The following is a 23014-nucleotide window of genomic DNA, read 5'->3' as shown; positions in this document are numbered from 1 at the left end:
TAATCCATTGCTACATGATTTCTGACAAAGAGTGGCTGCCAACCTAAGTGAACCCCAGGGCAGAAATAGTTGGCAGCAGGCACCATTGTTTCTGGGCTACTTTTATCATTTACATTCCTGAAATAACCCAGATTACTGACAACTTCAATAGTCAAATTTCAAGATTTCAGAACAAAACTATTAATTCCAGTGTGCTGCCACAACTCCTTATTACTCTCAGGACAGTGGGGCTGCAGAAAGGACAGTATAACCTGAAAAAGTAGTACTCAAGCAGAACATTTTCTATATAGATGTATAGAGCTACTTTGATGAAGCATTTACTTCTGTGGGAAGTCGTACTGACATCAGTTTGATAGGATATCAAGTTAGGATCACTGTCCTATGCTGGAGGAAAATCTTCAGCTTGAATGGGTAAAATACCCATTGGTTAAGACAGCTCATGAGAAGGACAAAGAATCATGCCAATATTTTTTTATAAAAGAGGGGATATTCCACTTGAGAACCCCCTGAACTGGGACCGGGTGACAAGCCTCAACTGTGAGATTGAGAAAAAGTGCGCTATCATGCGACAATGATAAAGGATCAGAGAAAGCCTCTTCCTTCTACACTGACAAAGGAACATTATTAGAATGAGGAAAGCAGAATTGTCCCTAAGCTTCTCTCTCTCTCTCTACTTCACGGAATAGCTTCAGCTTAGAATGTTTCATTTGCCTGGCTTCCTTCTATTTGAAGAGCTGCTCCTCCCCCTGAGCCTGCACACACACAGAGGGTAAAACCATCATTGTAATCATTGGGGCTGTCATTCTAGGTCTCTAGATACAAATGATTTTAGTGGCATAATCCATAGAAAAGGAAGCTAATTACTGTGTATGTCTGCATAAAAGGAGAGCAGCCCACACAAAGCAAGACAAGGTGGTGGTGTCTTGTTCTCATCTGATGTCTTTTTATCACCTGTCTGATGTGCTAGACCAGGGCTTCAGAACTTCCAGTGTAAGACTTGTAGGAAACTCTGTACTACAGGAGAATAGGGTGTTAACCCTTTAAAACAAGAACTCTTTTTTTAATGCCACATGGTTATTTACGGCTTTCTGATTTATTTGCAATGGCTGTGCCACTCTTAAGATAGCTGACAACTGGTTTCCTGTGTGGTTTCAAAGTTCTCTATCTCTCACAAAGCTTGTGTCTGTATGGGAAAAATTGCCTCTGCCTCAAATGGTGTCTGATATATAGTAATTTTTCCTCTTGATACCCAGGGTGTTGTCTCTGCAGATGTGCATTTTTTGTGGTTAGGATTTTCTTGCTGTACTCTCTTCATGTCCTTGTCCCCAATGTAGCATCCCCCATGGTAGTGAAGGGAAAGGACATGACTTCACTAAATATAAAGAGGATTCTTTATAGAGGCTATTGGACATAGACAGGTCATGGTAGTTTTCTCTGGCTCCCTAGCTCCTAGGCTAGCTAGGCACAATCTGTGCCATCTACTGTTAACACACTGGGTCTCCCTAAGTCCTTGACTAGACAAAATAGTTATGGAATTTATTACTGAATGTGCTACATTACAAAGGGAAGATTATGTCTTCTGCCAGGCAGAGATGCACTTGGGAGTGAGAGGACTTAAACCATGCAAATAGTGGTGCCTGGGGGCATTTCACTTTTGCAAGGCATAACTTCCATAGTGCTGAAGGGGAAAGCATACTTCTCTGAATTGGCTCTAATACTGTATACCTTTGAAAATGTATAGTCAGCACTCTCCCTGCACAGCTCTACAATGGGTGAGGAGATAGCCCTGCCCCATTCAGAAATACTTCTCTCAGAGACTGCCAGGATTGACAGTTCTGAGGGCCCCTTCTCTCTCCCCAGCTTCCTCTAGCCAAATTATGGCTCCCTTATGTGAAGTGGGGTGAGTGTGAAAATCAACCCTCCCTCTTCTTTAGCACAAGCAGAGGTCCAGACTATAAAAGATTTCAAGATTCAGATTGTGTCTGTTGTGGTTTTAATTTTAATTTTTCTTTCATTTTTCTGGCTCCTTTAAAGCTTGTGCCTAGTGTGACCTGCAAAACGGATGTTTGAATTTTTATTTTTACTGTTAACTGTTGCTTAGGAAAGTGAAGTCTTTTGCTGTTCATACTGGCTGCTTTAGTCATTCCCTGCTTGATAACTGTTCTTAGAATGAGGCTGTGGAAATGAGGTGTCCTGTAAGATAGATGATATCCTTTTCTTGCTTACACTAGCAGCTGTTGCTTTGTAAGCTGGCTTCCCTTTGTGTCTCCCTGGGGTGCATTGTCAGCGCTGCTACAGGGCACGGTGCAGTACAGATTCTCAGTGTTTGCCATAGAGTTTGCTCACTCTTTGATAGACAAGAATATAAATGTAACTAACATTCAGTGACTAACACAATATATAGCGGATAAAAAAGAATACAAAAAAATCCAGTGGAGAATACAACAAATACACTGTTAGACACTTTGGATACATATGAAAATGTCAAAAATATAAATATAGAAATAAAAGCATTTTCAATAACAAAGATTTATTTTGTAGGATTTTTTTTTTAAATAAAAATAGTAATGAATAAGTTGGCAACCACAACAGCTGAGACACTGGAAAGAAATAACCTGGCTTATGGGAAGAGGACATTTCTAGATAATATAGCACTTCACAACATGAACTCAAACATCTGCAGCATTTTTATTAGAATCTGCATCTCTGTGATTAAAGATGGTTTGCTTCAAAAGCTGATTCTAAAATCCCAGTGAAGAAGTTAATCCATTTTATACCCATTTAAATTACAAATGTAGAATCATTGTTGCTTGTTGTATATCAGGCATATCTAATACTCAGCAAGAAACAGAAATTTCTATGTTTTCTATTTATTGTGGACTATAGAGCTTCATGTGGTTCAGACAAGTTCAGACTTATTATTTTCCTCTTTTGTAACCCCTGCCACACCTTCCCACGTGTGTTCCTCTGACCTCATTAAAAGCAAAATAAACTTGAGGAGACAACAACCACTTCCACACAGAACTCTGCTGCCCTCCGTCTTTTATACCATCTTCAAACGGCCCAATCCCTCAGGTTTTATGAAGGAGAAACACATACTGAAATCTGTGGGAGTTATTCCTATGCAATGGTGAACTCCCTAGTGACCTTTCTGAGTCTCTGACTTGTTTTCTCCCTTATTAGAGTAAAGTTCTGCTAAGAGTAAACTTTGTGGGGTTTTTGTTTTATTTTCTTAATTTAATTTTTTGTTTGTATATTTTAGGTATATTTGTTTCAGATTTTGCCCTGTTATTCCATAGCAATTCATTTTAAAAATCAAGTAAACCTAAAATCTGAACTATTTTTATAATATTTAAAAATAAACCTTCTGAATGATTATGTTTTTGTCATAAGTAGATTCCCAATCATGTTTTCCAATTTATCACCTTGTGCTTTGGAAAGGACGTATGAAATACAGAAAGAAAGGGAAGTAAAAAAAAAAAAAGTACTTACTTTGACATAAATCTCTGTTTCTTATCCAGGTGAAATAATTCAGTTTTTATATCATCAGTATTTCCAGATACTTTTAAAATATAGACACATTAGCCCAAACCAGAACAAAATTAGTTGCAATAATTTTTACAGTCAATGCAAATGTCACTTTGATGATTGATGTAGATTTAAAATTCTAGCATTGAACTGATGATAATGGCCGCAGCTTGATAGCGCCATAATACTTTAAACTACATCTTTTTAAGCATATTCAGGTCACAGCTGCTTCAAAAGTAGCTGTGAAATAATGCAGCTTGTAGAAGAATTATTGTGGTGTCCATTTGTTTAGCCTTATAGTGCTACATTAGAATGAAACACATGCAAATTAAATGGAATAAAAATGTAAAGGTTAAGACAGAAGTTATGGCTAGCACACATCTATTTTAAGACACATATATGTAGAGAATTAAAAAACAAACTATTTTATTTCAGAGTTAATCTCTACTCCCATTACAATCTATATCACAAAATGAAGTAATTTTGTACAATTTTTATTTCTCATTCAATCCTTGATGTGAACATAATTGTCAGCTGTCCTTTTCCAAATGAGACAGACATATTCAGCTCTCTGTGAATCTCTTTGCTTTTGATGCATACACACAGCAACTCCCAACAAGTTTAATCTGAGTTACTCATGTGAGTTGAGGAAGATATAGACCCTTTTTACATAGACCCTCTTATATCATAAGAATCGGTGAAATGACTAAAGAGCACTGTGCAGTTAGCCCAAGTGTGGTCACTCTAGGAAATCTAGCATTAGTTTATGGCAAAGATTGTCACAAACAGAAAGTGGAACAAATGAAATGCATTACTCACTGTGGCTCTCAGGGTTAGGGTTACCAACTTTCTACTCACACAAAACCAAATATCCTTGCCCTGTCTCATCTCCTCCTCCCTTCCCTGCTCCACCCCTTCTCCAAGGCTCTGCCCATGCTCACTCCATCCCCCCTCCCTCTGTCACTCACTCTTCCCACTCTCACTCACTCGCTCATTTTCAGTGGGCTGGCTCAGGGGGTTGAGATGCAGGAGGGGTTGAGGGCTCTGGCTGGTGGTCCAGGCTCTGGGATGGGGCCAGAGATGAGGAGTTTGGGGTGCAGTAAGGGGCTCTGGGCTGGAGGGTGGAGCCAGGAGGTTCGGAGTATGGGAGAGAGCTCTGGGCTCAGGCGGGGGTTGGGGTATGGAAGGGGGTATGGATTCTGGGCTGGGGGTGTGGGTTCTGGGATGAGGCAAGAAATGAGGGGTTTGGAGAGTGGAAGGTGGCTCTGGGCTGGGGCAGAGGGTTGGGGTGCAGGGGGTGTGTGATGGCTCTGGCTGGGAGTGTGGGCTCTGGAGTGGGGTTGGGGATGAGGAGCTTGGGGTGCAAGAGGGAGCTCTGGGCTCTGGCAGGGAGCTAGGGTGCTTCTGGGACTCGCAAGGAACCATGGCAGGCATGGAACCTGCCTTAGTCCTGCTGACCACCAACCAGACTTTTAATGGCCTGGTTAGCACTGCTGACCAGAGCCAACAGGGTCCCTTTTTGACTGGGCATTCCAGTCAAAAAACAGACCCCTGGCAACCCTATTCAGGGTGTAACTTTGAAAGGCCAGGCAGTGATGCAGACATCCTAGTGCACGCACATTCCTAGCTGTGCTGAGAGAGTCCCCTGGCCCCAGGCAAGACTGGCTGAGTCATAGAGTGAAAAGCAACCTGACTGCATCTCCTAGTCCTGCCTAGGTGTACTTAGAGTGCCTTTCCTGATTTGCCTCCACACCTCAGTCCCCTGTTCGGGTCTGGAAGGAATTATCCCACAATCTAGAACAGTTTGTTGTTGTTGGTTGGTTGGTTTTTATTCATTTATTTTTATTTTTGGGGAGGTGAGTGGTTGTTTTGTTGTGTTTTGCTTTCCTCTCAGCCTCCAACAGGTTTATTTATGGACAGCCCATCATTTACCTTTCACAACTTTGGCCTGTTTCCAGTGTGGATTAGTATGAGTTACTCTGATGCCCTAAACTCCAGTAATGAGGGTTGCTTTGGTCCTTGTAGGATAGAGGTGGTGGAATCCTCAAAGTCTTGCATAGCTTGAAGCATCCCTCATCTGATTTCCCTGAGTCCACCTGAACTAAGGATAGTATGTGAATCTGCCTGCTAAACTCATGTCTTCTTAACCGATAGCTGGGGGCCAGCTTAGAATCTGCAGTGAAACAATTGTACCAGGCAGTTGTTCTTGTATGGTTTAACCTCATTTCAGTTTGTTGACTATTATATAAAGATATGGCCCCTGTGATAACCAAATTATTTGATTTATGTCTCATTCTGCTTTTGAAATTGGTCAGTGTATACTTCTATAATTAGATTAATCCTCAAGGATCATCATAATCTCATAAAACAAACAATCTAAAGGAAATGGCACATGTATATATATAAATTTTCATTCTTGCAACAAAAAATGTAATCATATATTAGATTTTTACATTTTCATGGTGCCCATCACCTAGGTAATATTAACGTTGAAATCTCAATACTGTGATATCATTTGTTAAATGCACTCCACTGATGTCTCCTAGAATTTGTGGTGATTCATTAATTAGTTAACTAAATTATTATGCGTTGTGTTATAATACCAACAAAAGGAAGAACAACAATAGATTTGTATGGGTTGGATCAAAATACCCAGCAGTTTCAAATAAGATAGACCAGCTGAAATGACTGTGTAAACCAAAACAATGGTGTAAGTATGCATTACAAGGGTATAAATTAAGGATTTCACTTCAGTATTAAAGAAATCAAAATATGGCAAATATTTTGAATTTAAGTTAGAGTCCACCAGGGAAGCCAGAGAGCTTCTAAATCCTCCTTTGAAAACTCCAGAATGTCACTGCCAGGCAGCCCCTGCTGCTGATGCAAGAGTACTCACATGCTTTTTGTACTGAAAAGGAAAACTCCAGACAAAAGACTAGACTCTAAAGTAAGAAGGAAGACTCCTTATTGGGATAGAAGGATTGCCAGTCTCCTAAGAAAGACATAGGTCCATGTCCCAGCTCATGGGTAAGGAAAGTGAGTTACCTGGTTAATTTCTGATAATAGTTGTTGGAGTTCCACAGCTTCATCTGTGTATGCAGACTCAGTGGTTGCAGAGGAACTCCATTCTGTGGCATGCACCCTTCTCATTCCCCATCACTAAAGTCTCAATCTATAATGCTAATAGACAACAGAAGATCTTCTAAATCTTATGATGATAATGTCATACAAATCATTTTTGTATGACACTATCCTGGTATGCTGACTTTTAAATTCCTGCTTGTATGATTATATGACAGTACATACAAATGTTATACCATTGTTTATATTCCATAGTCACATTGTCCCTTTGATGTAAGGTCAATGACAAAAAGGTTTACTTATTAAAGGAAAATAATCTGGAGTATGTGGATATCTGTTAAGGTTCTCTCCACTGTTTTATACTATGAAGGAATGATTTATGCATATTTCTTTCAACATGTCTCAATTTTGAATTTACAAAACTATATATCATATGGTGGACTGGAATCTACTCTCTGGTACATCTTGAATTACCATCATGCTTCTGAGAATAAAATTGAGCCCTATTTATATTATATACACATTTGTACCAACTAGTGCTATAATTAATCTTTGATAACCTGTGGCTCTGTACATTCGTGGGCTATAATCTCAGTGTTTTGCCATAAAAATCAGAAATCCATCATAAGTCCTTAAAAGAATTGCTTTAATACCTTGAAAGTATTGACTTCCAAAGCTTCTAAGTATTTGAGAAGCAGTTCCATAGAAGATAATTTTAATGAAAGAACAGAAACATTTCGGTATGGTTCAGAGAGCAATACCTTCACATACTTAAGTTACTTTCCATATTCTGATTATTTATGGAAGAAGTTTTTGTTTTCATAAACCATTCATAGCTAATACAAGCTGCATGCAATTTGCAATTGTCTGAGTGCAAAAAATTCCTTTTGATCTTCTGGTTTTTTTTCATTTTCATATAGTCAATATATACTATTTAAAATAATGAATTAAAATGGCATTCCTGTAGATGCATACACTCTATGACATCCATATTAATACCAATAATACTAATTTTTACTCTATTATTACAATGACAACTGACAGCCTATAAAATCAAATACAGAAACTTGTAATTGTCCAAAATCAAATCTAGCTATTCCTTAGAGAGTTTTTAAACTGCCAGAGTATATGAAAATATTATTGTTGCTTGTTTAAATAAATACAATGCTGCAAATAAAATCATATTTGATCTAAGAAGGGGAAAACTACTAAATCACTAGAGATCTTATTTTCTTTTGTCAGTATTATCATGCAAATGATCAAAGGCCATATATCTGTAAAGCATCTAATGAGGTCCATAAATACCATGCTGTCTAAAACACATTAACCACAGAATATGTGAAATTATTTCCATTAAACTTGAGTGTGTGAATGCGCTTTGTAATATTAATATAAAAATAGAAGTCTGTGTTATCTCAATATAACATTTCAAATACAATGTGCTCTAAATGAAACCATAAGTAAAATAATCATCTTGAAAAGTGATTTCTTTAGATATTAATGTTATTACATAGATAGGTTGCTTTTTGTGTTGTGATTCTAATGGATATTAATTTAAGGAATGTTGTTATTTAAACTTTCCTTCTTAACTACCTAATTAATAATCAATCATCATCTTCCTGTTAGAAAGTTATTTTGCAATATTATCTTTCATCTTTCACAGATACAGTAGATTTGTATACTTTTTTTTCCTGTTTCATAAAGTAACATTCCAAAGGATGTTCTCATTTTGCAGCCTAATCTTCAGGTGTATGTCCAAGTGTGGTGGCAAAGTTCCTGTTGCTTTAGGAGATTATGTGATACATCAAGGAAACAAGATAATAATTTGCAGCAGTATGTTGCAGCACACTGCAGGAGTGGGGGACTTCTCAGTGGTCGTCAGGCTACCTGCACATCACAAATTCCTATTGTAAGTTACATCTACTGAGAAATGGATAATTGTACGCTGTTATCTTTGTACAGTAATATGTATCTCTTGCCATAGTCACAATGCTAACAAATAAAGTATGACAAAATTGAATCAGGGCTGGTGCCTGTTTCTCCTTTGCAAATTTAATTTTACTTCTCTAGTATCAGTGAACACAAGCTAACCACAGAGGAGGTAAACTCTGTCCTGTGGTGTAGTTAGGGTTACCACCCAACTTCCCAGAAAACAAAGATAATATATATATTCTAGTTCCAGATATGTGTCTGGAAATATGCTGCTACTACCCATCTCCCTATGTGCAAGCTGCCTCTTGTAAAATGATAAAGTACATACTCTCTCTATATCTATATCATTATCTATATCTATATCTGTAATTTATTCTTTTGGACTGTCCCATCAAACATCAGCAGGATGACCCTGAAATCCTAGACTTTTATCATGGTCTTAATTTGTGGATCTACCCTACATTTATGGATCCATCCTAAAAGACAGAATATTTATTTTATTTCTTGAGCAGCCAGAATGGTGAACAATTATTGCACCATTAATTGCAGCCTCATCCATTCTGATCCTGTTCTAACACCCTCAATTATGGATGTTTCTCTCAAGTGAGTAATATGATGTATGAGTACAATTTGTTCATTGTGGCATTCAGCTTACCACAAGTTATTGCTTGATTTATTAAAAGCATTCCTGCATTCATGTCAGCTTCAGAAAATTGATGTCTGCATATCGTGAGGAAGACACAAACATTTATTCAACTGTTCCCCAAAAAAACAGAAGACAAAAATTCGAAAGGGACTTGTATGTAGGATTTTAAAAAGCAAAAATTATGTGAATTTCCTATTTCATGGAAGACCGACATCACTGGAAGACCTGGGACTGACGTGGTTATGACACTGCATACCACTGGAGGATGAAGTTTACTGGTATTTTATCCAAAGAATAAGAAATAGAACTGCAGCTTTACTCATTATGCCACACAAACCTTCATCATCCCTAAGAGGGATCTGCTTATAAGGGTGAGAGTGTAATTCAATCCGTCTTCATACCGATTCAGTCCTTGCCCACCTTGTACATACCATCAGCAAAGAAGTTAATTGGTCTCAATTGTGATAGTGTTTTTTTTGTCATGAGTATGAGAGGAACAAGTGGACGCTAGAAATTTATTTCACACTGGCCAGAAAATAGCTAGCAGTTGGTAATAGCTTAGGCACAACTAGAGGGGAAGGATTCTGTATCCTAGAGTCACCCAGTTTTTCCCAGGCTTGCAGTGTCTTTACATGTCATTTTTAAGGGAATGTATGTACCTGTGGATTAGTACTTTGTTTTACCTCATCAATTTATTTATTTCTCATCAATGTCTTCTTTTTTGTTTAGAGTCTGATCCAAATTAATATAAATAAAATTACCATTTTATATAGATATCCATGTGCTTGTATTTTTCAGTTTCTAAGATATGTCCATATATCATGAGGATGGGAATGCAATAAACAGACAGATAGATAAAAAGATAAATGTCTGATTACATTTTAAATGTGTTTGTAAATATTATTTTTAGGGCCCTACCAAATTCATGGCCATGAAAAACATGTCACAGACCAGGAAATATGGTCTCCTTCTGAGAAATCTGGTCTTTTCTCTACTTTTACCTTATAGGACACAGATTTCACAAGGGACAACAGTGTTTCTCAAATTGAAGGTGCTGACCCAAAAGGGAGTCGTAAGGCGGTTGCAAGGTTATTTTAGGGATGTCTTGGTATTGCCACCATTACTTCTGTGCTGCCTTCAGAGCTGGGTAGCTGCAGAGTGGCAGCTGTTGGCCGGGCATCCAGCGTTGAAGGCAGCGCCCTGCCAGCAGCAGGGCAGAAGTAAGAGTAGCAATACCATACCATGCCATACTTACTTCTGTGCTGCTGCTGGTGGCAGTTCTGCCTTTAGAGCTGGGCTCCCGGCCAGTGGCCGCTGCTCTCCAATTGCCCAGCTCTGAAGGCAGCACCATTGCCAGTAGCGAAGCCAAAGTAAGAATAGCAGTACCGCAATCTCCACCCCCACAACCTTGTGACCCCCTCAACTCCTTTTTGGGTCAAGACTTCTACAATTACAATATCATGAAATTTTAGATTTAAATAGCTGAAATAGTGAAATTTATTATTTTTTAAATCATATGACCATGAAATTGAACAAAATGGACCACAAATTTGGTAGGGCCCTAAATATTCTAGATTAATAAGATCAAAGGTTATGTATGAATATACCTTTTTTTGGGAAAACTAATTTCTTAGTACATTGAATTAATTTATGAAATTATTGTGAATTACCTAGTTGAAATTTGTAAACAAGTTATTTGCTAGATTCAGTTACTGCATCTAAACCATAGACATTCTCAAATAAAGAAAGGTTTGGTAGCTTTAAGGAGAATCATGAAGGGATGATTTTGTTTATATACATTTAACTATAAGTAATGAGGAAAACAGTTATTGAGAATAATTCTTTCAAATATTGGTCCAGATCCTCAAAGGTATTTAGTCACCTAACTCCCATTAATTTCAATAGGAGTTAGGTGACTGAATACCTTTGAGGACCTGGGCCTCAGTGTTTCAATGCTTCTATGGATGTATGCAAAGTTGTGCAAGACTTGGCATGATGCTGGATGAGGGTTTCCATGTACTGAGCTGACCAAACATATGTCAGGTGAGTAGTCATGGTTCCATTTACAAGAATGGAATGTCCTGAGCTGTTTCGGATGCTGAATGAGGGCAAGGTCATTTTATGAGGTCCAGTCCACAAGTTGTTCATTGCCAGCTTCAGCCACTTTGTAGTCCCAGTCTATATTATGGCTCTTAAAGTCTACAACATGAAAAACTGGGTGTGGTAAGCATGGAAGGAGCCATTGACCTCAGCTCATGCTAGGAGGTTTAAGGACATTTTGCTATCCAAAATATTCTGATCTTGATGACATGGTAGTATTCAGTGGATAACAAATGGACTGTTTCTGCAATGGTCACTCTAACATATGTGGCATGGCCATACTTTGGGTGTGCAGCGTGGCATATCAGGTCGAAGCATCGATCTTGTATCAGCCATCTTCATTAGATGAAATATGTGTTTCTTGTATGCAGAGCACAACCATAGCATGCTGATAAGCTAGAATGTTGATTAAATGTTGCTTGGCTGTTGATAAATCCTCAATGTTGAGTAGCAAGACTTGGGGTGTGGGCCTGATGTTATGAACAGAGCTGGACAGAGTGCTATATAACATGAAGTCTGGCACCCCTGCTGGTATGACATCCTTCCAGAGTTCCTGAAACATCTTTGTGCCCATTCTTGGCTGGCTCAAGACTGCTGAAAATCTGGCTTATGCCAAAAGTCATTGGCATCCCAAAACCTGTTAAAGATCCAAACCAGGCATCAAGTCTCCGCCTGATATTGCTGTTTTCTCTGTGTCTCAAGGTTCTAGAGTGCCTAATTTGATAGTGACTAACACCAGAGGTGGAGATCATCTTTAATGCTGAGCAAGCAGGCATTCAACAAGGTCAAAGTACATGCGACTAAGTACTTGCGCTAACTACATGAATCAAAAAAGGTTTACAAATAAACATGACAACAGATTCTATATTCCTTGAACTCACTAAAGCATATGATACATTGTGGAACATGGGTCCAAGAATCTCCCACTATGGGTTACTGATCACATCAAATTGCTACTCCAAGATAGATGGTTCAGGGTGCATGTGAGTGACAAAACAAGTGCTTGTAAAAAAACAGATAAATGGGTTTCCCCAGGGACCTGTTCTAGTCCCAACATTGTTTAATCTATACATTAATGACCTGCCATCACTTAGTCATGGAAGTTCATCTATGCAGAGACATCTGCTGTGGGCTACATGCTTCAAATTTATCTGAGCCAGAGAAGATCCTGAATGATGACACTGCAAAGCTGGCCAACTATCTAGCACCAGCAAGACAAACTCTAGCAGATTCCACTTCCAGCTAAAAGGGAATTAAACATCAGAATGAATTGCCAGAGGCTGAAATATGAAGCATACACAGTTTACTTAGGCATGATCTTACACTGAAACTGACATACAAAAGCCATCTGATCAAGATAGCAGCAAAGGTCAAGACATGCAACAACCTTCTCAGCAAACTGGAAGATTCTTCATGGGGAGCAGATGCTCCAGCCCTAAAGACCTCAGCCCTTGCCATCTTGTACTCATTTTCCATGGCTTCCAGTCCTGAGCCATATTGTTCCCCTTTATATCAGGAGGAAGACTGCAGCTGGCAAGCTGCTTGAGAAGGTATATGCTAACCCAAGCTTGCCCTTGTCCAATGACCTTGTTAGCCCACCAGCTACATAGCTTTCATCATACACTAGTCTAGCTGGCAGCCAGTATCAAGTGGAGTGCCCCAGGGATCAGTCCTAGAGCTGGTTTTGTTCAATATCTTTGTTAATGATCTGGATGATGGGATAGGTTGCACCCTCAGCAAGTTCACTGACATGCTGGAGGGTAGAGGTAGATATGCTGGAGGGTAGAGATAGGGTTCAGAGTGACCTAGACAAATTGGAGGATTGGACCAAAAGAAATCTGATGAGATTCAAAAAGGACACGTGCAGAGACCTGCACTTAGGATGGAAGAATTCCGTGCACCGCTACAGGCTGGGGACCAAATGGCTAAGCAGCAGTTCTGCAGAAATGTACCTGAGGCTTACAGTGGATGAGAAGCTGGATATGATCAGCAGTGTGCCCTGGTTGCTAAGAAGGCTAATGGCATATTGGGCTGCATTAGTAGCAGCATTGAAAGTAGATCAGGGGAAGTGATTATTCCCCTCTATTCAGCACTGGTGAGGCAACATCTGGAGTATTTTGTCCAGTTTTGGGCCCCTCACTATGGAAAGGATGTGGCCAAATTGAAAAGAGCGCAGCGGAGGGCAAAGAAAATGATCAGGGGGCTGGGGCACATGACTCACGAGGAGAGGCTGAGGGAACTGGGCTTGTTTAGTCTACAGAAGAGAAGAGTGAGGGGGCATTTGAGAGCAGCCTTCAACTACCTGAAGGAGGATTCCAAAGAGGATGGAGCACTGCTGTTCTCAGTGATGGCAGATGACAGAACAAGGAGCAATGGTCTCAGGTTGCAGTGGGGGAGATCTAGGTTGGATATTAGGAAACACTATTCACTAGGACGGTGGTGAAGCACTGAAATGGGTTGCCTAGGGAGGTGGTGGAATCTCCATTATTAGAGGCTTTTAAGGCCCGGCTTGACAAAGCCCTGGCTGGGATGATTTAGTTGGTGCTGGTCCTGCTTTGAGCAGGAGATTGGACTAGATGACCTCCTGACGTCTCTTCCAACTCTAATCTTCTATCGTTCTATGATTCTAACATCCATTGTGGTTGAGGCTGCCATACCAGGACATTACAGCTGAGTTCCTGTGCCACAGGATTCTTTGCTGCTTTTAGCTGAGTTCCTGTGGTGGGAAGACTGGTATTAAACATTACACCCACAGAAGTTACAAAGACTGTACAGGACCAGCAATTATATAGAAAGATAGTCAGAAAGCTCAGCTTTAATAATGAAGCACTGTTTATCTCAGCTGATATTGTCTACATATTATACATGATGTGACTTGGGACCTGTGTACATGGTGGCAAAGCATACTACAGGGGTGTGATTTCTAAAGTGCACAAACAGGGTGCACATTAGTCCATGTAGATCCTGTTGGTGTGTATTGAAGTTTCCCAGGAGAGCTTTAATATAGTACTGTTTCACACATCATTACATTAAAGCACACTCGCGAACTGCTATTGGACACCAGCAGAGTCTACATGGACCAAGTAATGTGTAACACATTAGTATGTTTTAAAAAATATGCTCCCTCCCCCGACCCCTCCACCCATAGTGCACATTACTTCACAATGTAGACAAGCCTTTAGCATCAGGAGCCTCAGAGCACTGGCGAATCTTCCCTACCCAATGAGTAATAGCATTAGACACAACTGGATGAAGGAAGGAAGGCTTTCATACTTCTCTTTTGCATTGTTTGCCATTTGTGGGTTAAGCCAGGTTCTTGGCATCATTGTAATGTAAATGTTGTATGTGAATTAACTTTTAAATTTAACACAGCAAATAATTAGATTTATATATGCAGTGCCTGGTAGAGCTGATAAAAAAGCATTTACCTGGAAGTCAATAGCTCCATATTTAGTACAACAACCAAGACCCTGCTCATATTTCTATCATTCTATTCTCTGGAGTACCTCTTGTATCACCCTTTTCATTGTAGGGAATGAATCTTTCTTTTTTGCATTAATGACATCTTTTGTAGATCTTAAGTCATGTTTTTTTGATTAATCTCTTTTCTTTAAAGAATTGGAGAACACAGTGTTTTGTTAAAAAGGGATAAAGCATATAGTCTTTAATCAATCTTCAATTCACAGGTTTACACAGTTATATGGCTGAATGTTTTATGCTAATACTGGCAGACTAATTTTCATCTGAAAAACCTAGTTAACATATGGAAGCAACCTGCAGAGTAAGGAAGATAAATGAGTAGACATGAAAATAAATCTGCAAAATCACCAACGAAAGTGCAGGAGTGATCAGAATTCAAGTCCAAATTTAGAATTGAAATTATGAATACTGAAGAGACAAAAGGTAGATGCAAACTGTCCCTTACTGTTTGCTTCATCAAATAAACTTTCCTACACCAGTATCAAAAGTTCAAGAAAAATGTGACCTGAAACATTTGTCTACATCAGATTTTGCTCTAGATAAATGGATTAAAATACAAATAAAAGTGTTTCTATATTTTTAGTGATAATTATATTAATTTACTTAACAGCTGTATGGAACTGTAAATGCTTCTGTAGAAAATGATATGAAAGAAAATAAAAGGAATCTGAAGATTGAAAATGTTGTGTGTTAAACATTGATAAAAATTTGACTCATGTTGCATGCTTTAGGCAAATTCATTTTCAGTATCTAATATTAAAAGGTTTTCTGAAATTTAATAAACCACTGCAGGACATGTGTCACATTTCCTCCAACTTTGCTGCTCATTTATACCAATACCAGGAAAAAAATTCAAATAATACATAATAAAAACATTGCTTGAGTTTGATTGTGCATAACTAGATACAAAACAATTTAGTACCATTTTACTTTAGGAAAATCAAAATACTTGGTTTGTGTGTTAAGCCTTACTTAAATTCATGAAAACCAATATATATTCCATCAAATAGCAGTTTAATATCTTTGATAATGGAATCATATTGTTAATAATATTCAAAGAATCAAACCTAGAACGAGATGAAACATTCAGAAATGTAATCTAAATTTTCAATCACTTCTATAATAATCAGCTTCAAGGATTAGAATATATCATTAGAAAACTACAATTTCTACTGTATTCCATTATGATATTAATGATACACTACAAAAGCATATGGTCTCAAGCTTGTTTTAGCTCTATTTATACTATAATAATTCTGAAAACATTTTATTCTGTAGCATTCTTCAAATATGATGTTAATGAAAGTGATGAACTAATAGCATAGACTAGACCTAGAGAGACATAATGAGCCCAATTCGATGTTGATTTGAACACTATGCTACCCCATTGAAATCAAAATTGCAAATTCATGTATTGGTCTCAACCTAGTCTCTAGAGGATATTTTACTTCAGAGAGGTTACAGTCAATGAAAGTCAACACAAAATTCAGTCAAGAGGGTGAGTAAGCAAGCCTAAATATTTATATCAATGTATCTCAATTCTGAACTACAATTCTGGCCTGGAGACTCTGCTATTAACTTCCCTTCTATTCTAGTCTTAAACCTTTCCTGGTAAGAGTATCACACAGGTAAATATATATCACATTTTAAAGATATGGACAAATATCCCCTGGGGATGAGAATGAAGCAACTCAAGATTTGCACTCAGGTTGCCAGAACTTAAAAATGAGGCATGAAAAGACCTAGATTAGCAGATTAGTTCTTAACCTAGAGGCTAATTTATGACCCTAGGAAAAGGTCATAAGCAGATGTTAAGCTGATCATAAACACCATGCCCTTTCTATAATGCCAAATCAGATTATGAAGGACCTGGCTAGAGTAGAGAGTAATTCCCAGGGGAACCTGGTACGGAAAAAGAAGACAAAGTATGGAATGGTTGCACTAGCTCACTGTCTCAGCTAACTCTATAATATTTTTAGCATTTTGAAATTACAATTGACTTTTTAATGGAGACCACATTTGTCAACAAACACAGGCTACCACAATTTTTTCCTTCTAAAAAGCAGAGCAGAACATTAACTTCCCAGACAAGACCATATAGCAGTATTGGTTAGCAGATGTCAACTTGCTAATGTGACCACTGTATTATATTCTGAAGAAAGAAGAGTATCATCTGTGTATTCAGGGAAACATCCTGATGGTGTACCACTACATTCTGGAGACTGTAATTTCATTTATTTTAGAATATATTCTATTCCTGTGTCCATGTACAGTCCACTTATAAAAGATGCTGATAATCCTAACAGACTGAGACCATTTCTCTGAGGGTACTTCAGATTCAGTGCACATTTGTAGTAGGGACTGACTTTCAACAAGGGCCCACTTGTATTGATTTAAGGATGTGAACAGCTATCCACAAAGAGTTGAACTTGGACTATACCATGCCATCCTTACTTCTGCACTGCTACTAGTGATGGCACTGCCTTCATAGCTAGGCCCCACCTTCACAGCTGGACTCCTGGCCTGTAGCCACAACTTTCCAGCCACCCAGATCTGAAGGCAGGGCAGTGCTGCCATCAGCAGCAGTGCAGAAGTAAGGGTGGCAATACTATACCACACCATGCCATGCCACCGTTACTTCTGCATTGCTGTTAATGATGGTGTTGCCTTCAAAACTGGGCACCCGCCAGAAGCCGTTGCTCTCATGATCCCCCTACTATCACCTTGTGACCCTCTCTGGGGTTTGGATCCCCCCTTTGAGAAACATTGCTCTTGACCATGGCACCTCCTGACCATGGCGCCCTGGGTGCTCACCCATCCATAAGGCCAGCGCTGGATCACTGAATAACTGTGAGCTAGAAATGCATTGCTGTCATTGCTAATTTAGGGCTTGATTCATCCATGAAGGTGCAAAAGGGTGAAAATCTCAGGGGCAGCTATGTTTCCAGGTATAAGTAGAGTTTTAACACTGAACTACCTGGGATTTCTTCCAAGGAAAGGTAGTTTTAGACTACGGCTGGGTGGTTGCCTGGGGAATATGTTGAATCAGGGCTGGGCGATCACATTTTCCATTTTTCCCTTACATGCACAGTCCATTTTGGGGACAGTACTAGCCAGCTAGCAGAGCAGAGGTTTCAGATGCTTTTCAAAGCTCCCTTGCAGCAGACTTGCCACTTCTGGCAGCCCAAATTTGAGTCTGTCCCCTTGTCATGTTCAAATTAGTGAAGTGGATGTGAAAGACTCCTAATCTTATTATCATCATGCGAGCCATCCAGGAGCCTGAGCAGTTTTAAACTATTCATCCTTAACTATGCATGAGTTTACTAACTTTGTTCTTTTCTCTTTAATATTCACCTGGGGTATAAATCAGTGCCAAATTTGCCAAAATCCCAAATTTCAGACAAGTCATGTACCAATCCCATAATATGCATTAGGTCCCATAACATATATGTTATTCTTTACTTAAAAGATCATTCTGTTGCTATTTCTACTGTTCTAGGGCAAAATCTTGCTCCCAGTAAATTAAGGGTTATTTTGTTATTAACACCAATGGAAGCAGGTGATAGTTTTCATAATGTGGCAATTTAAGACTCAGTTTTAATATACAATGCTGTATATTATACTATCTAATCAATTTACAGCAAGATGTACCAGTACAAAATACCTGTATATATTCAAGTTTCCATTTCCAGGTTATTTCATCTTTGCATAGCAGTTTCAAAGGACTTATGTAGTATCTTATTAGATGTTTTTCCCCAAGTAGAAAGCATAAGTCTTTAGAGATAGTTAAGTGTTTGTTAATAGTTTAAATGCTCTCTGCTATGCATGTCTGGAGATGTCAGAGATCATTTGGTTAAAAGTGCTTAAAAAAAGCACTAGTGCAAGTGTAGACTAGGTCATATGTATTAGCTCTTAAATGCAACAATGTTCAATGAAAGGATGTTGTTTACTGACAGAGAGGCTAATTTGAACCTTTGGATGGTGGTATTATCATTTTATTTCCCTTCAGGTTACATGCATAAATGCTATGTAACAATACAAGAACAGGAAGAAAAATATACCTAACTTTCCTAGAAAAGACAAATGTAACTCTCTGCCTGACCAGCCCTTCCATTACTGAATAAATGCAATAGGACAATGATTTTTTTATATATATAATTATTATAATAGACTATAATAATAATAGTATATCTGTATAAGACTGGATTCACAAATAATGTTAAAGTGTGGTGTCTTGATACCAGTGGATTTTGCAAACTATGAGCCAAGTCCAGATGTCCTTACTCAGGAAAACTGCCATGAAAGATAGTGAGAGTTTGGCTGAGTAAGAACCTTAGTAAGGAGATTGCCCAATATACACAAGAGTCCTTTTACTCACCTTGAACTTCAGCCACCTCTGAGATGGGAACACAACAGCTGTTTCTAACAGTTTAAGATGGGAAGTGAAAGACAATATTTTGCACAGGACTCAGAACCTATAGTGGGATTTTCAAAAGCTCTCAGTGTTGGCCTAAGTCTACTCCCAGTGAAGTAAATGAAAAAAAGTTCCCAGGGTTAGATTCACAAAAGGATTTAGGGACCTAACTGCCAGTTCAGAAAACTAAATTTCACAATCAGGCCCCACTGGGATTCATAAAGCCCCTGTTCAGCTGCTCCCATACCTTTTAGGCACCTACAATTTTGCAGCAGAAGTTCCCTACGCACCTAAGTTTCTGCCTCTGAGCATGCACACCACAGTCCAATGCATGCCATTCAGATGCCTAAGCCCCAGAGGAATGAACAAACCAGGAAGATAAGTATTCCTTGCCCAACTCACCTGCAGGGTTTGATCTGGTAAGTGTGCTTAGAGCATGCTTGCTCTCTCTCTCTCTCTGGTCCAATGATTTTTTCATCATTTAGAGACAGTGAAACAGTTTAAACATTGGGCAACAGAGACATAGAGAATGACAATAGCTGTAGCCTGGTGCTTAGAGAACTCACATGGGAGACTCAGGATCCAATCCTTCTTCTCCAGTGACTTTTTAAAATTATTTATCCACATTGGAATAGCTTCAACAGGAGAGATTGAAGGAGCATTTCCACACCTAAGTTCCTTTGTGAATCTAGCCCACAGTGACTTCAACAGAAGCAGTTAGACCAACACTGACTGCTTTTCAAGAATCCACCCCAAATGGATAATTTAAGTTTCAATATTGTCATATGGGTCTGTGGCCGTGTGGTACCTGGGGACCCTCTGATTTCAGTTGTTTGGGTTCTATTTTCTCTGCTTCTTACATTACTGTTCATTACAAGTTCCTTTTCAAATGTTCTCTTGTGCTTGAGACAGAATTCTGCAGCACCTTGATGGCTATTGATATCCTGGAACTTTATACTGAAGGTGATAGGGAGCCATTGAGGGGGCTCAAAGAAGGGAGTGACATTTTCTAATCTATTTTCAAGGAAGACAATTTTAACTGCAGAGTTCTGAATGGTCTGGAAGAGATATGGGTGGAAAATGAAGAGGCCAGAGAGGAGGAGGTTGCATTATTGTAGGCACAATATAACCAATAATTTTCAAGCATTTTAGAGGTAGGTGTCGTTAGAGATGCTGTGAAGAGAAAAATAACAGGATTTGGGGCTGCTTGGATACAGATGCTCCCCAGGTTACGCAAGACCTGACTTATGCAAATTCACACTTATGGAAAAAGTTCCATAGGCCAGAAATAAGATTTTTGAGTTGTGGAAATTTTTGCATAAGGTACGGGTATATGTTCCCAACTTATGCAAACTTCGAGTTATGCAAGGCTTTCTGGAACAGAACGGCTGCGTAAGTCAGGGGGTGTCTGTATACCTGAGGGAAGAGAAAGAAGAGATGAAACACAGGTTGAGATTGCGATCCTGGCTGACAAGAGAGCAGTATTTCTGTAAGTAGCAATAGAGAAGTGAGGAAAAGTAGGGGGGAAATCTCTTCTTGTGCTGCGTTTTGACTGAGCTGGCAGCAGGATATTAAGGATATGTCAAAAAGCTAGTCAAGAGCTTTGGAGAGAAGCAATGTTTGGAGCAGTAGATTTGTGAATTATTGGCACAGAGATAGTAGCATATTTGAGTAGTAATATGAGTGGATGAGGTCAAAGGACAAAAAGTTGAAGCGGGGCGGGGGGAAGGAATGGGCCAACAATGGAGCCCTGAGGACACCAGCTAGAGAATAGGAAAGGGAGGGATGTCAGTGATGTAGGAGGAAAACAAAGACAGTATAGGTCCATGAAAGTAAAGGGAGGATAGAGAAGCAAGCAAAAGGATTAGAAGTTACAATCAACCCAAACCTCAAATATTTCTTGGAAATTTTTCATCTTAAATACAAGTTCCTGATGTGACGATGCCTTCCAAATAGCCTACAATGTTTGGAGAAATCATGCAAAATCTCCATCATTCCAGAGATTTAACACTGACCAAAAAGTAACATAATTAAATAATATCACAATGATGCATTTTAATAAAACCAACAGAGTATTTCAATGAACTGGCAATCAGCAGTTTAATTTCCTGTTACAAATGAAGTTCTAAGAGTTGAGATCCAGTCACTGGATGAAACAAATGAAGGCTTCCAACATAAGACCAACTATTAATAGCGTTTAAATAAATATCAAGTAATCTTAAAACATCAAATCTAGTTGTAACGGATCTAGGAAATACCGGCAACTACCATCTTGTCTGAGAAGAAAATCCCGTAGCTCCCTTTCAAAGCTCTAAAAATTTCATTTTCACTTACTAAAGAATATTAGAACATTGCCAAGGGGAAAAGCTACCACAGAGACACATTCTTCAAAAGAAGAGATTAAAAAATCATTATTATAAGCTGGCATTGTCAGCTGGCATGGTGTGATTTTGTGGTTCCTATGATGTGGTCTTGAAGCCACATACCCTCCTTGCTCTTCTGATGACATTGTACTCCATATAGAAAGTAATATACATGGTATAATAGCAAAGTTTATATATAAGTAAAGAAAATAAATGTAGATTTCCCCCAAAATACTGTGTCTGTATTGTCTTTAATAGTAACCACACATTCTGTTCTCGCTTCTGTCTGGACAGAAACAGCATGGATGGACCTACCTGAAAAAAAAATATTCATGAAAATCAGATACCATTTGTAAGAAATTACATAAACTAATATTTATGAAATTGAGGTATTAAGATTCCATTTTATGCTTATGAAAAACCACACTGTCAGTGACCATAATAGAAATAATGGCCTGTATTAATTTTCAATACATTACATTTCTTAAATCAAAGCATACACTAAGTTAACAGATTATGTTGCTTTTAATTAATTTTTAAAAAATTGCTAAACTGCATTATTCCAGTTTAGTACAGTATCATCAATTTTACTAAGTTACCATCACATAGATCACTTGAGTCTCTACCAAATACGACAGTTACATTCCTTTGTTCTAGTTGACTATTTTTTCCAAATCCAGTGAAACAACTAAAGCATTCAATGATCAGTGAGTAAATACTCTTTAAGTATAAACTCCCTAAGATACTACCTAGTAGGGGAGAGAGTGAACAATGTCAGATGAAACTGAAGCTAAAGAATGTGTTCATGGCAGCTCCATCAGCCTTGCTTGTTAATTTTCATCCTAACTAGATCATTTATTTCTGGAAGTGTTAGTAATAGCAGATAGTAATTATTCTACAGTGAAGAAGAGTGCAGGGGTCAGTTTCTCATTAAAAAAAGAAAATTAAACACAATTAGATTTAAAACATTGTTTCACCTTTTATTTAACATTATTCTGGATAAATTAATTCAAACTAATTTAGAGAGACTTTACACAGAGGAAAGAATTATTTTTATCCTTTTCAAATATATATACAGAATATCTGCCTCTAAAGAATAATCTACGTTATAGCAAATAACTAATGAAACTCCCCTAGGAGTACATCAGACAAAACAAATTAACCTTGCCTTCATGGCCCTTGGACTTTTATAACCAACTCACCTTTTCTCATAGTTGCTCACACTGACTCCACGCTCACAAATATATGGGGCTGAAGTCTTCTTAGTAGGGATGAATTTGGCCCATACAATTCATGCATCATCATAGGAAACTGCTTGGCTATTGTGGGTCAAAAAGGTGAGAAGAAGGGAGTTTTGATGAAATATTTATTTTCTTGGAATTGAAAGATGAAGGATTTGTTGTTCAAGTCACAACTGACAAATCTGTGAGGAAGATTTTTTAAGAGCTAATTCCTGCTCTCATTGAAATC

The sequence above is a fragment of the Gopherus flavomarginatus genome, chromosome 1 (assembly GCF_025201925.1).
Source record: "Gopherus flavomarginatus isolate rGopFla2 chromosome 1, rGopFla2.mat.asm, whole genome shotgun sequence".
In the NCBI taxonomy this organism is placed as follows: domain Eukaryota; kingdom Metazoa; phylum Chordata; order Testudines; family Testudinidae; genus Gopherus; species Gopherus flavomarginatus.
The sequence above is the reverse complement of the archived record's forward strand: the minus strand, read 5'-3'. Positions refer to the sequence as shown.